The sequence below is a fragment of the Lissotriton helveticus genome, chromosome 12, assembly GCF_964261635.1.
Source record: "Lissotriton helveticus chromosome 12, aLisHel1.1, whole genome shotgun sequence".
In the NCBI taxonomy this organism is placed as follows: domain Eukaryota; kingdom Metazoa; phylum Chordata; class Amphibia; order Caudata; family Salamandridae; genus Lissotriton; species Lissotriton helveticus.
Window position 1 is genome coordinate 765344904 of NC_136073.1, and position 14899 is coordinate 765359802.

At 53.1% G+C, this 14899-nt stretch overlaps 1 long non-coding RNA gene across 1 annotated transcript in view; it reads left to right on the top strand.

Moving 5' to 3' along the window:
• Positions 1 to 385: 385 nt before the first annotated feature.
• LOC144797786 (uncharacterized) overlaps positions 386 to 14899 on the top strand; it is a 268599-nt gene continuing 254085 nt past the window's right edge. The window contains exon 1 of the long non-coding RNA XR_013603464.1: positions 386 to 463. This is a non-coding gene — a long non-coding RNA (uncharacterized LOC144797786). The remainder of the gene's footprint in view (positions 464 to 14899) is intronic.

Genomic DNA, 14899 nt, shown 5'->3' on the forward strand with positions numbered 1-14899 from the left:
CGAGTCTGCGCAGCGTGTCTTTAAAAGTGCGGAAGACAAACTGCGCAGACTCACATTTTCAGCTTCCCGTCTGCCTGCAGCCTCTATCCCACCCTTTCGCAACTCATCACAGGGCAGGACCCACCCCCTGTGACAAATTGAGAAAGGGTGGGCGACCCTCCCCTACCCTCCACTCCCAGACTGACGTGAAGCACCAGGAGTGAGAGGGCTTCAGCTTGAATTGCCCGGGGATAACTTTACACCCACATCATCAGGGGGTGGAGACTGGTTCTCGAGGCTATGTATTTGCTGAGCTGATGACGTCACAGGCCTCAGTGCCTTGTACTCGTCAGCCCGGCAAATACTGTAGACTTAGGGCCTGCCCATAGAAAATGGAGTGCCCTGGCATCACTGCCAGTGTCACATGAGAGACTCGTCTTCCTGATCACAGCAACTACGCTCCCGGCCCTGCTCCAAGCAAGAGGTTTGTTTACATTTAAAAAATATGAAATTAAATGTTTGTTTTCCCTTTTTGAAATAGCTTCATGACCCTTTGGGTGAAAGTAAAGGGCGCCCTCACACAAAAGCCACCACTGCACTTGATATATAATTGCATACATGGCCCTAAAGAAACATACATTGCTTTGTTACTGAGCAGTAAGTTTCTAAAACGGAAAACATGTTAAAATGTTTCAAAGCCGAACTTCTTTATACCTGTTCTGCTTCTAAAACATATACTCGGCATATCTCAAACAAAAGTTACACTTGAAATGAAGCTAGCACAAGGCATTCTGCACTATTAATCCTTCTCCATTTTAAACAAACCATGTTTAAAGAAAAACACTACTCACACCATATACATGACATTTTCATCAGCCTTACTGAACATAGATCACCATGTAAGCATATATGTGATTTCTTAATAGATCTACACCTTCAAGCCATGTTTCCCAAAATATATACCTCTCTGCATCATTAAGCAAACTCAAAGTCTCACCGTATATATAGCTATGTGTAAACACAAAAACCATATCTCACCATCAAAGCATATGCAAAGTGGTCACATCAGTTAAAAACCACAGTGACAAACACTTCCCAATACATACCTAACAAGTATTACTTCTTTCTAATTCAGATACATGTTCTCATCTTTTATTTCTCACTACATTATTCCTGTTTAATAATGTTACTTAAAGTACTACGACTCCCGAATTCAAATGACAGATATGTATATATTCTGCCCATGGTGTTTAGACATTTAAAACCTTCTCAGTTCTTCATTGCAACTTTCCACAAAACTATACTTTTATTGTTCAATAGAATACACAATGTAATAAACGGGCACTAATTCATTTTTCTCTTACTTCCCAGAACATTCATCACTGACCCTTTTAAACACATACACTCTAATAGATACAGTTCATCTCATATATTTGTTTCGCATCACTGTGATACTCCTTTTAATCAAACCCCCATATACATCTACGTATCTAATGAACATGTTTTAAATAATTACAAAATTATATACATACCACTGAATTCAGTTTGTAGATTATATTGTTGTTTTAGCTCTTTATGCATAGTTTTGACACTGTTAAGATTTGAAAAACTAGGCACAAGAATTGTACACCACTCTCATGAAAAGCAAGTCTAAATGGCAACCTCTTCAACGTTTCAATCAATCAATCAATCATTTGTTAAGCGCACTACATACCCGCGAGGGTCTCAAGGCGCTGGGGGGAGGGGGGGCACTACTGATCGAACAGCCAGGTCTTGAGTATCCTCCTGAAGGTCAGCAGGTCTTGGGTCTGTCGTAGGCTCAGTGGAGGGTGTTCCATGTCTTGGCGGCGAGGTGGGAGAAGGATGCGTGGGATGGTGGCAAGTGAGAGGTCGGCGGAGCGTAGCTGGCGGTTGGGGATGTAGAAGGAGAGCCGTCTGTTGAGGTAGGCTTGGCCGGTCTTGTGGAGTGCCTTGTGTGCATGGGTGAGGAACTTGAAGGATATCTTCTTGTTGACGGGGAGCCAGTGCAGGTTTCTCAGGTGGGGGGGTGATGTGGCCGTGGCGTGATATGTCGAGGATCAGTCGTGCCGAGGCGTTTTGGATGCATTGTAGTCTTTTGATGAACTTGGTTGGGGCTCCCGCGTAGAGGTCGTTTCCATAGTCGAGTCTGATGCTGACGAGGGCCTGGGTGAGTGTCTTTCTTGTATCTGTTGGGATCCATCTGTAGATCTTGCGGAGCATGCGGAGGGTGTTGAAGCAGGAGGAGGAGATGGCGTTGACTTGCTTGGTCATTGAGAGCATTGAGTCGAGGATGATTCCCAGGTTTCGTGCGTGGTCGGTGGGTGTCGGGGCTGCCCCCAGTGCTGTCGGCCACCAGGGGTCGTCCCAGGCTGAAGAGTTGGAGCCGAGGATGAGGACCTCCTTCTTGTCAGAGTTCAGCTTCAGACGGCTGGTCTTCATCCAGCCGGCGACGGCCTTCATTCCTTCGTGGAGGTTGGCTTTGGCGGTGATGGGGTCCTTGGTGAGCGAGAGGATCAGCTGAGTGTCGTCGGCGTAGGGGATTATGTTGAGGTCGTGCTGTCGGGCTACGTGTGCGAGCTGGGCCATGTAAATGTTGAACAGCGTCGGGCTGAGGGAGGGAGGATCCCTGGGGTACGCCGCAGATGATCTCGGAGGCTTTGGAACGGAATGGGGGAGGCGGACACTCTGGGTTCTGCCGGAGAGGAAGGAGGTGGTCCAATCCAGAGCCTTGTCTCAGATCCCTGCGGCATGGAGGCGTGCGCTAGTGTGCGGTGGCAGATGGTGTTGAAGGCAGCAGAGAGGTCTAGGAGGATGAGTGCTGCGGTCTCGCCGTTGTTCAGCAGGGTCCTGATGTCGTCGGTGGCGGCGATGAGGGCAGTCTCGGTGCTGTGGTTGCTGCAGAACCCTGACTGGGAAGGGTCCAGGAGTCTGTTTTCTTCGAGGTATTGTATTAGCTGTCTGTTGACGGTTTTCTCGATGACCTTGGCCGGGAAGGGGAGCAGAGAGATGGGCCAGAAGTTCTTGAGGTTTCTTGGGTCTGCCTTAGGTTTTTTGAGTAGGGCGTTGATCTCAGTGTGTTTCCAGATCTCTGGGAAGGTCGCAGTCTGAAGGGAGAGATTGATGACGTTGAGCAGGTGAGGTGCGATGGAGCTGCTTGCTCTGTTGAAAACGTGGTGCGTCACGGGAGCCACGCTAGCAACCAAGATGTAGGCTCCCGGCTCCGCCGACCTCTGACTCCCGCCGCAATATCCTGTCATTTATTCTGTTCTTGCGCTCAGCCACCATGTTTATGAACCTGCCGTGAGCTTAATTGAGCTATCCCGAACTTTTTACCTGTTCGGCTGACGAAGTTACGTCGAGTGGAAGTTTGCGGCCTAGATCTGTCCAGAAGCCGGGGTCTCGAGTACTGGCCCATCCGGGTTTCAGTTAAACAACATCGGCTGCGGTGGTGTGCTTGGGTCCGGTCCACCGGAGTGGAAACATTTCTTTCACTTTCTGGGATTGCTATGGATGACGTTTGGCTGCTTTGGTGAAAGCCGGAGGAGGGGTGACAGCTCAACGGTCGCGGCTGTGGACGGGGGTCCCGCCCGGTGACCCGGTAAAGGGCCCGCTGGTGTTCGCTGGGTCGGGGTCTCCGCCTGCGGTTGTGGACCTGGGATTTCATCGGAACCATTGATAAGTCTCCCTCCGCAGTCGACTATTCCCGACTCGCCCGTTCCCTCCCTGAGAGATCGAGTTCGAAGGGGGAAGCGATCATGACTGTCGCCGATTGCAGAGTAGAGGAGCGGACCGAGAGTGACCTGTCGCTACGAACTGTGTTGGCAGCCATTGAGTCTATTGACGTATACGTCAAAGAGCGTATTCAGACGATGATGGTGCGCTTGTCTGAGTTGGTACAAATTGGACCGGACCCTACTCCACTACAAGAAACGGTGACGACCAAGACCCCCAAGGTGGCCACTCTGCTGGAGGAAGTAGACCTCGTACTGTGTGATGTGTCGGAGCCTTTGCCCAGTGTCATGGAAGATGAGAACAAACTTTTTTTTGTTGAAACTTTTTATTGAATTTAAACACAAGGAAACAAAGAAACAAAACAAGTCAAGGCATTACAATAGAAACGTGTCACCATTCGGCCCAAGGGGGGGGGTGTACAGAATTAAATCAGATATCATTGCAAACAATAAATCGGGGGGAGGGGGGGAAAGGAAACCAGAAGTACACAAAACATCTATATTCCTGCGGAGGAAACATCAGGTTGGGAGGAAGATAAATCAGTATTACAGTCCGATATGGGGGGAGCACATATATCTCCACGGTACGTGTTCCACTGAGTCCAAACTTTCCCCCATTTGCCAGGCCTGCCACGGGAAACATAAACTGTTTTTTCTCGAAACATGCACCAATCCATGTTTTGTTTCCACACCAGGACTGTCGGAGGCCTCTGAGCGCCCCATAGCTGGGCAATGTCACGCTTGGCAACCATGTTACCCAAGGTCGCCCATCGAAGCTGCGCCAGGTTGTAGTCATTCGGCTCCCAGACATTCAACAAACACCTTCGCGCTTCAGGCATTAGCCGCACACCTGTGACCTCACTCATTACATCATGCACTCGATTCCAATAGCGCAGCACAGCAGGACATTCCCAAATAATATGGAGAAATGTGGCCACCATACCGCAGCCACGCCTGCACAATCCATCCGCCGAGAACCCCATTCGCACAAGACGCGGACCAGTTACATACACCCTATGCAGAATTTTGAGTTGGACAAACCGAAGGCGTGCCGGGATAGCCACCTCTTTCGGGGAAGAGATCGCGGCCTGCCAGTCTTCATCATCGAGTTCCAGACCATCATTGGTCCACAACCCTCGAAGGCCATCCAATAGATCAATCCTGGTATTAATCAATTTTTTATAGATGAGCGAGATAGTGCTATCAGGGACATGCCCATCCAGTATCCGATCTTCAAGCGGGGATGCTTCCGGCACGTCCGAGCCTAGGGGAAAAACAGACAAGATTGCGTGCCGGACTTGCGCATATCTAAAGGATTCTTTGTCATTCAGCCCATACTCAACTTTCAATTCCTCAAACGTCTTGACCCTACCCTTGATCCACACATCATCGACCCTGCTGATCCCAATCATGTCCCACCGATCGAATCCCTTCGACTGCCAAAGAGAGCCAAGTTTTTCCGAAGCATAGAGTGGAGTAGCACGGGTCAGCCTGTCAGCCCATCCCGTGGCCGCCGTAGCCCGATACCACACCTGCACCGCTGTGTTAGTGGGACCCGTAAGAGATCCGCCGACTGACTTCGCGTATAAAGCCCTGTTGTAATTGCCACCGGGTAGTAACCATTTATCCATTGCAAAGGCCGGGTTTAGTGAATGAGCATATGTGCAGTGGTTGATGGCCCCTAATTGAGAGGCCCAATAATAGCGACGGATGTCCGGGAGTGCAATGCCGCCATCGTACCAAGGGAGCGTGAGCTTCGACAGGGCAATACGAGAACGGCCCCCCATATCAATTGTCGCTGTAAACTTTCAATCTCCCGGAAATAACCGGCTGGTACGACGTCAAGCGTGTTTTGAAGCGCATAAAGAAATCGGGGGAGTGACATCATCTTAAACAACGCCGCTCTTCCCAAAGGAGAGAGAGGGAGTTTTCTCCACGTCTCTATATCAGCCCGAAGGCGTCGGAGAGGGGGCAACAAATTGCGCTCATAACGAAGCGTGGGGTCTAGGGTAATAAAGATTCCCAGATACTTGAATCCCTCAAGCACCACCGAAATAGGACATCCACGTAGCAGGAGGGGAGCATCGCCAGAGAGAACATAAACGCAAGACTTTGACCAATTGATGACCAAACCGGAATTCTTACGGAAAGAAGTCAAAACGTCGAAAAGGACGATCAACGACTTCCGGGGCGACGTAAGGTACAAGAGTATATCATCTGCATACAGAGATATACGGTCTTCAAATTCCGGAGACCATCTAATACCTTTCAAGGATGGTTCCCATCTCAACCAAGCCGCCAGTGGCTCCAAAGCAAGGGCAAACAAAAGTGGGGACAGAGGACAGCCCTGACGCGTACCCCTACCAAGCGCAAAGGAGGTCGAAACACGCCCATTCACCACTACCTGGGCTAAAGGGTCAGCATAAAGCAACTGTACCCAACGGACAAAGGTGGGCCCAAAACCGAATTTAGAGAGGACCGCCCAAAGATAAGGCCATTCAAGCGTATCAAACGCCATGGTGGCGTCTAGAGACGCCAAGATGGCCGACTCCCGCAGTGTCCCCGCTCGCGCAAGGACGCCATGCAGGCGCCGAAGATTAAGTGCCGTATTGCGATGTGGTATAAATCCGGACTGGTCCGGGTGAACAAGATCACCTATAACAGACACCAAACGAGTAGCAAGAACTTTGGCCAGGATTTTGGGTTCAGCATTAATCAAGATTCGCAGCGGTCACGCGGCTTTCCCTCCTTATGGATAACCACTATGGAGGCCAATCTCTGATCGGGAGGAAGAGACCCGTTCTCCAGTGATTCCAAGAACATCGATCGCAGATACGGCGCCAGTACATCCGGACGGAGCTTGTAAAGCTCGATGGGGAGTCCATTAGGGCCCGAGGCCTTCCCGGAGCGAATCGAGCGGATAGCGGTCGCAATTTCATCAACCGTGGGCGGGGCTTCCAGCAGATCCCGCTCCGGGTCAGACAAACATGGCAGCGAGATATCGCGTAGAAGCAAGTGGGAGTCCTGCTCAGGTCTATCGGACACAGGGGAGTACACCACCCGAAAATAATCGGCAAACCGCGCAACGATTCCAGCAGGGTCAGTGATACTGTCACCATTCAAATCAACTATGACAGGAACAACTCGACTCGCGCATTCTCTCCTATCCAACCAAGCAAGCAATTTCCCAGCCTTATCTCCCACATCATACAGACGCCCCTGCTGTTCACGACCCATCTCCTTCGCTGCGTCAGTCACTAGTGCTCTATATTCATGCTGTTTCAGATCCAACAAGTGCAGCCTCTCAGGGGAAACCCCAGAGTCCAATTCTCCCTCAAGAATGGTAAGTTCAGTCTCAAGACGGACAACCTACTCACGCTTACATCTCTTAACATTGCCAATCGATGAGAGGGCCTGTCCCCGAATGACAGCTTTATACGCCTCCCACTAGGAGACAGAAGAGGACACTGAACCCACATTTTCCGCAAAATAATGATCGATCGCTTTAAGTAGTTCCAGTCTAATCTTAGGATCACAGAGGTACCATGGGTTGATCGGGGCAACCCGACCTTCCGATCCCAGACGTGCATTCACAACCAACCATAGTGGGGAGTGATCCGAAATACCCCTGGCAAGATGTTTCACCTCACCTATGAGGGAGGCCTGGGAGGAGGGCATCAAAACATAATCCAATCTCGAAAGGCTGCCATGGGCCCCAGAGTGAAAGGTATACTGCTGTTGCCCAGGATGATGTAAGCGCCAGCAATCGGTCAGCCCCAGCGCCTCCAGGAAGTCCCCCAGCCAGGATTGAGACTTAGCGAGTACACGGGGAGGGTAACGATCATACATCCCAGACACCACTGAGTTGAAATCCCCCCCTACTACAAGCAAACCATCGGGGACTCCCAGGATCACTTTTCCCAGATCAGCATAGGTCGTAGTTTGAAGGCCTGGGGGTATGTAGACCGAGAGCAAAGTAATCACCCTCCCCTCCCAGCGCCCTACAATGGCGGCATATCGCCCCCTATCATCAAGTATGATGTCGTCAACGGCAAGAGGGAGGGAGGTCCGAACCAGAATGCCCACCCCTCTGGAGCCAGAAGTGAAACCTGAGTGTGCCGTGAGACGGTAGCCACGCCTATTCATGGCGTGGCACGTATTACCAAGCAAGTGCGTTTCTTGAAGCAAAACAACATCAGGAGACAAGCGTCGTAGCAACTGTAAAACCACCCCTCGTTTAATTCTGTCACCCAACCCATTTACGTTCCAACACAGTATACGTAGTCCCCTATCCCCCATCCCAGAATCCATCCCAGGTCCCCCCCCACACCAGCCGCGACACAGCAACACAGAAGATCAACAGCACTATGCCTTGAATAAAACAGAGAAACACAAACCGAAACCCTCCAACCCCCCAAAACAACATCATACCCCCCACCCCGCACCCCTGCGTAAGACTCAAGAGCCACCCCAACTTGCAGTGTGCCTGTCGCCCTAACATACAACTAATCTACGAAAAGAACCCCAGAGGAGGAAGACTCACCCGACTCCCACCCACACCCCATTAAGACAACACAGTAGCGAACAATAGTAGCATAGCATCAAACCACTGCCGAAAGTCAATACGTTGGTCCAGGAGCCGCTGCGCTCCCTATTCCTGCTCCATCGGGCCGCCCTCCGCTCCACCGGAGTGTTCCGAATGATCAAATTGCCCTCGTCCCGGGGGCAACGAGTCCAACCAGTCACCAGCCGCTCCAGGATGGTCAAAGAAAAATGTTCTATCATTGTAGACCACACGCAACCGAGCCGGGAAAAGCATGGCGTATTTCATGTCTCTGTCCCTCAGTCTCTTCTTCACCCCCTGAAATCCCAATCGCTGCTTCTGAACCTGTTGGGTGAAGTCCGGGTAGAAGCTGACCGCGGCGTTTTCATATTCCGTAGGGCCCGATGTGCGGGAAGCCTGCAGGATCGCATCTCTGTCGCGAAAGTTAAAGATCGGCGCAATGATGGGGCGCGGAGAAGCTCCCAACTTGGGCGGGCCACCCGGTATTCGGTGGGCCCGTTCCACTGCAAAAAACTTGCTCAGTCCCTTGGGCGCTAGATGATTCAGGACAAGGTCCTCCACCAGTAGGTCTACTGCTGACGATTCCGTCTTCTCCGGGACACCGACCAACCGGACGTTGTTCCGTCGTGCGCGGCCTTCAAAATCGTCCAAGCGTCGAGAGAGGTGGTCACGGGCGGATCTCAGATTACCGACCTCCGTCTGTAATTCAGAGACGTCGGCGACAAGACTAGATGTCTTCAGGTCAAGGGATTTGACCTTCTCGTTAGTCTTTGCGAGGTCCGCCCTAATCAGGGTAACATCTATAGCAACCGTGTCCAGCTTGTGGGTCAGGGCCTCATACTGTTGTCCCAGCGCGGCCTTCATCCCAGCAATGGCGCCCATGACGTCTTTCAACGACGGATCTTCACCCAGCAGGGATTCATCCCCAAAGTTGGCCGGGGGTTTGGTTATGCCACTCGGAGAGCCCTTTGTGAGGGTATATCGATCCATAACGTTGGACTGCACAGGACCTCCCCGAGTTGCCGGTCTGGTCTTGCGTCTCTCCACCTCGGGCTTGGTGGCCATTTTAGGTCGTGCGCCCCGGAGGGTATTCTGAGACCTGGTAAAAATGGCGACACTCGATGCGCCCGCAACAAATCGGAGAATAGGTCGAGGGCCAGCCACTAGTCAAGAGCAGTGAAAGTCCGGATCGCCAAACGATAACTTGGTAGTAGAAAGAAGCAGGAGACCAATGCGACCAAGGCAAAGTCAATGAGGGCAAACCACCAGAATCGAAACTGAAAGTAGAAGACCGGGCAAGGGAGACTCGCATGGGCCGATGTTATTCAATTACCACCCGGCTGGCAGAAGAAGCAAGCCCGGGGCAGTACCATGGAGCAGGCCAAAAATGATCAAAAGTCCATATCTGCGGTTTCCGGGGGCCAAATCGTAATTCGGAAACGGATAAATGATCAGCAAGGTCTCGTCCACAAAAGCCCGTCGTCTAAATCAGGATAAGGTGCAGGATGATCGGTAAAGGTGGCGAAGGTCCGGGAGCTCTGAGCTCACGCGACCATCTTGGGTGCGCGCTAAGCTCCTCCTTCGATGAGAACAAACTTGATGCCACCAATGGATCACCAAGCCTACGATCGCTGCCGCCTATGGAAGAACTAATTGTTGTTCCCATTTCAGAGACTTTTGATGAGAACTGTTATCGGAATGGAACTGCGTCACTCCCCTATACATCGGAGCCACTAAGATGGCGGAAGGATCAACGTTGGGACTCCATAACGGGGAGGGGAGTCTCTGGACCTGTCGGTGTTCACAGCACTCTCGTTCTTCTACTTTGTCTCGCATTGAATTCTCTTACATTTTCTTCGTCCTCGGACTGTCCGGTGGCAGAGGTGGTTTGTCCAGAGGGGACTCCTGCGTCTGATCGTAAGGGGCAAGGATGAGTTTGAAAGACTGGGTTTTACTTATGAACTATGGACACAGGATCTGTTAAACTTACGCTTTAGAATGGCTGGGCGGTGATTGACGTTCCCTTTGTAGAGACACATGTTTGTTATCCGATAGATTTCCTCACTTCACTTTGGGGATTCATGATTCTGGCGGGGGGGAGGGGCGACCGGGGGCCCGAACAAATATGCCCTCCTCCACTTCTCTTCTCTACTCTGGTAGATTTCTTCTTAGAACCTAGTTAGTTGGGGCGACAGGCACGCTGCTACTGGGGGTTAGGCGGTAACCGTTTGCAGGGGTGCAGGGTGGGGGGATGGGTTTATTGTTTTCTTTTTGTTATCGTCCATATAAATTTTATCTTTTTTCATTTTTTTCCTAGTCTTTCCTATACATGTACTATTATCGAAATATCCAAACTCTGATCCTTAACTTCTAGTGTCAGGTTGCCATGATTCTCCTGCTGTTTGATTTGTGGGTGGGTGGATGTTGAGGATCTGCTTCTAAACTGTTTAGCGATTATACTGCTGCCAATTTTAATTTTGTGCTTAATGGTGCGGACCTCTCGAAGAATTTTGCTGTTTTAAGTCTATCCTGTTTTTGTACCAATTCACCCTGTTAACATCGGATGTACTTATGGCACCGGATATATCTTTTTTTTTTTTTCTTTTCATTTTTGCTTTAAAATAATAAAAAGATTTATAAAAAAAAGAAAACGTGGTGTGGGAATGGGTCTGACGGACAGCCGGAGTGGATTATGCGCATTGTCTTGATGGTGTCATCGATGCTCACACTGGCCCAGGCTAGCAGGGGGTCGTGGTCGATGGTGTGCGGAGGGTCTATCATCACTCTATCATCATGAGAAAGGCAGCAAATGAAATCATGTCTTTTGTTTTAGACTACTGCACTCCACTTGTGAATGGTTAGCATCTGTTAACCCTTTCCCTCTCATCGTGAAAAAAAGGGAGTTCAAACTGATATCTAGCTTCATTGTGCTGAAATTTAAATACTATACAACAGTTTATTACATAGTCCTGACTTGGAAATTAAAACTTGCCTTTACTTACATTGTGTCATCACTCCTTGTTAGAAAGGCGACCCCGGGGGAGGCAGAAGATGTCTGACTGACCACCCCTAGGTTCACCTCTCCGTCGAGGAATAGCCGAGCGTTACCGAGAGGCCTCCGGAATGAGGGTCCTCTCCTAGGATCGGACAGCAGAGTAATCACAACACTACAGATGGACACCACACAAGAGATCAAGTTCTTAAGCTTTTATATAGAATAGAGGTTGCTGGTTCTTGGCAGTATATACAGGCGGATCGAGGGACCCGTATAGTCTCATAAAGGGAGGTAAGGTAGCGGGACAGTCTTACTCGGGGCGGAGGAAGGGATACCCGGCGCACAGCTCTCAATCCTCGAGCTGGGGGGTTCCGAGATGTTCGAGCCGCGGCAGCGCCAGCAGGCTTGCAGGATGGTTCAGCGAAGGTAGGCCGCGGCAGCGCCAGCAGGCTCTCAAGATGGTTTCAGCAAGGTAGGCCGCGGCAGCGCCAGCAGGCTCTCAAGATGGTTTCAACAAGGTAGGCCGCGGCAGCGCCAGCAGGCTCTCAGAAGATCGTCGGGTTACGGAGGAGTTCGTCTGGTGTCGGCCGTGACAGCGTCAGCCGGGCTTCCAGTCCAGGATACAACTGAAGTCCTAATCCAGGGCTGGCCCAGATATAGGTCTGGCGGTCTTTGAAGTCCGGAACCTCGCGCCTGGGGGTCAGAGGGGCCGGGATGAAGGTGTCCAGACACCCAGCAGGGGGGCGGAGCCAGCGCCCAGGGAGGCCGGAGGCCGATCGATACCAGGCGTCCGGGGACGGCTGGAGGCCCATCGAGACTCCTCTTCCTCCGGGATCTGTCGAGTGGCCACTCGACCACCTGGGTGGATCTTGGTGCCTCGATGTCGGGGCTTCGCTGGGGCCTGGGCCGGGGCCGAGGCCACGTGGTGGTAACGTGGTGGGCCCAAGATGGAGTCGGGCACGGCCTCGTGCTTAGGTCGTGATGGGCCTACGCTGGGGTCAGGCCTGTGGTGGGGGACCGGGATGGTAGCCGGCCCTGCGGTGTTGGGGCGTGCAGGATCGGGCAGAAGGGGCCGCCCGAGGTCGGGTGGAGGGCGGAGATCGTCCTGGGCCCGCCATGCGGGAGGGGTAGGACCACGCCATGAGGCCGGGTCCAACACGCGTCCCCCCCAGCTGAAGGCAGGGGAGAGTCACCCATCTTCTTGGGGATTCTCCTCGCCAAGGCGGAAGAATCTGGACAGGCCGTCTGCATTGGCGTGGTCGTTGCCGGGGCGATGCTCCACGGAGAAATCCATCCCCTACAGCGAGATGGACCAGCGCAGCAGTTTCGGGTTTTCTCGCCGCATCTGCATCAACCAACGCAGGGGCTGGTGGTCGGTCTGGACTCGGAAGTGGGTGCCGAAGAGGTAGGGCCGGAGCTTCTTGAGGGCCCACACCACGGCGAAGGCTTTCCTCTCGATAGTGCTCCAGCGTTGCTCTCTCGCCAGCAGGCGTCGGCTGATGAAGGCCACAGGCCGGTCGATTCCTTCGGGGTTGACTTGGGACAGGACCGCCCCGATGCCGTGCTCCGAGGCGTCGGTTTGGACCACAAACTCTCTGCTGTAGTCGGGGGCCTGGAGCACAGGGGCGGTGCACATGGCAGTCTTTAGGGCCTCAAAGGCGGTTTGGCACGCAGGGGTCCAGTGCACCCTCTGTGGTAGTTTCTTGGAGGTCAGTTCTGTGAGGGGCCCCACAATGCTACCGTAGTCTTTTATAAAACGCCTATAATACCCAGTGAGCCCAGGAAGGCTCGGACGGCGGTCTGGGTGACCGGGGGCTCCCAGTTCCGGATGCCGTCTATCTTTGGTTGGAGGGGAGCCACGTGGCCGCTCCCCACTTGGTGTCCCAGATAGGTCACGGACCCTTGGCCTATCTGGCACTTACTGGCTTTGATGGTGAGTCCGGCCCGCCGAAGGGCCGTCAGGACCGTCTGGAGGTGGGTCAGGTGCTCCTCCCAGTGAAGGCTGTACACAGCAAGGTCATCGAGATAGGCGGCACTGTACTCCTCTAGTCCGGCCAGCACCTGGTTCACGAGTCTCTGGAAGGTTGCTGGTGCGTTCTTCATGCCGAAGGGCATCACTTTGAAGTGATAGTGGCCATCTGGGGTCGAGAAGGCTGATCGCTCTTGTGCACCGGGGGTAAGGCCGATCTGCCAATACCCCGCCGTGAGATCGAAGGTGCTGAGGAATTTGGCAGCTCCTAAGCGATCGATTAGTTCATCCGCCCTGGGGATAGGATGGGCGTCGGTTCGGGTGACTGCATTCAGCCCCCGGTAATCAACACAAAACCGGAGCTCCGGAGCTGTTCCGGGGGTGGCGACTTTAGGGACCAGGACAACGGGACTGGCCCAGGGACTGTTGGAGGGTTCGACTACCCCCAGGGCCAACATCTTGGCTACCTCGGATTGGATGCAGGCCCGAACTCGGTCGGGCACTCGAAAAGCTCGGTGCTTCACAGGCGGGCTGTCCCCGGTGTCCACATCGTGGACACACCACCGGGTGACCACCGGAGTGAGGGAAAACAGATTCGCAAACTGCCCCAGCAGCTTCCGGCAGTCTTGTTGCTGGTCTGGGGTCAGGGTCGAGGAGAGCCGGACCCCTTCGAAGGAGCCGTCTTTCTCGGAGGTGCTGAGGAGATCTGGTAGTGGCTCGGAGTCGTCTTCAGCTCCGTCATCGGTCGCTAGCAGCAGGCTCAGTTCAGTGCGTGCAAAGTGCGGCTTGAGCCGGTTAGCGTGTAGAACCCGGAGGGGGTTCCTGGGGGAGTCCATGTCCACTAAGTAGGTGACGGGGCTCTTGCGCTCCACCACTTTGAAGGGCCCCGTCCATTTGTCCTGGAGGGCACAGGGTTCGACTGGGGACATGACCCAGACCTGCTGGCCCGGCTCGAATTCGATGGACGAGGCATTCTGGTCATACCAGCGTTTCATCTCCTCCTGACTAGCCTCCAGGTTGGCCTCGGCGAGTTCCCGGAACTTCCGAGTCTGGTTGCGGAGTGTCAGGAGGTACCGGTAGACATCCGGTGGGGCATCTCGAACGGCTGTCTCCCAGCCTTCCTTGACCAGGCTGAGGGGGCCTCGGACCGGGTGCCCGTACAAGAGTTCAAAAGGACTGAACCCCAAGGACTTCTGGGGTACCTCTCGGTAGGCGAACAGGAGGCAAGGCAGCAGGACATCCCATTTGCGCCGGAGGGGCTCTTCAAGGCCCTTGATCATCCCCTTCAGTGTTCTGTTAAATCGTTCTACTAGTCCATTCCCTTGGGGATGATACGGGGTGGTGAACTTGTATGCGACCCCACACTGTTGCCAGAGGGACTTCATATGCTTCGAGATAAAGTTGGAGCCCCGATCACTCACGACCTCTCGGGGGAAGCCGACTCGGGAGAAGATGCTCATGAGGGCTCGGCCCACCACGGGGGCCGTGATGGTGCGGAGGGGGATGGCTTCCGGATAGCGGGTGGCATGGTCCACCAGGACGAGGATAAAGCGGTGCCCTTGAGAGGTGCGAGGGTCCAGGGGCCCCACAATGTCTATCCCCACCCGCTCGAAGGGGGTGGTCACTACGGGTAATGGCTG